This window comes from Brassica oleracea, chromosome C4 (genome assembly GCF_000695525.1).
Source record: "Brassica oleracea var. oleracea cultivar TO1000 chromosome C4, BOL, whole genome shotgun sequence".
NCBI classification, from domain to species: domain Eukaryota; kingdom Viridiplantae; phylum Streptophyta; class Magnoliopsida; order Brassicales; family Brassicaceae; genus Brassica; species Brassica oleracea.
In genome coordinates this window covers 26,893,047-26,893,726 of record NC_027751.1, presented here as the reverse complement: position 1 = coordinate 26,893,726, position 680 = coordinate 26,893,047, and positions in this window count along the sequence as shown.

Sequence of the window (680 nt, the reverse complement as noted above, 5' to 3'; positions counted from 1 at the left end):
CTTCGGCGGAGAGGAAGAGAGAAATGGGGAAGAAGATCTGGTTCGACCTAATAAAATGAGGCGTCCGACGGAAAATGTACGTCGGAATTTCCTCGGAATAATTATATATTTCCGTCGGAATTTCCTCGGAAATCATTAATTCAATTTTTGCGAAATATTTGGCGGCTTGATTTACCCGGTTAAATGAAAATATTTCGAGGAACCATTTTTCCTCGGAATATCCTCGGTAATTACCGAGGAAATTCTGAGGAGAAAGGGTTTGGGGTTTCAAAACATCGATTTTTTTGTCGTATTTCATTTCTTATACAATTGTAATGCATACCATTGAGAATTCTTTGTATAGATGATCATAAACCATGAAATAACAAAATTTCAAAAATAATTGTAAGTATTCACTTTACCGTTTATTAAAGTGTATAAGTGTTTCACTTATGTTGTGTGGTTTTCGTTCATGCAATCGTAAAAGTGTTTGTTATTGGGTTAAACACCAAAGTTTGATTTCATAATCTGGTTAAGACACTTAATGAAGGTTATATACGTGTTATTCAATCAGCAAAACGTTGTTTTCAGTTAAAAACCCCTAGTTCCTCGGAATTTCCTCGGAAAACCCTTATCTTCCTCGGAAGTCCGTCAGAATATTCCGAGGAAATTCCGAGGAGAAAGACTCTATAATCAAATCC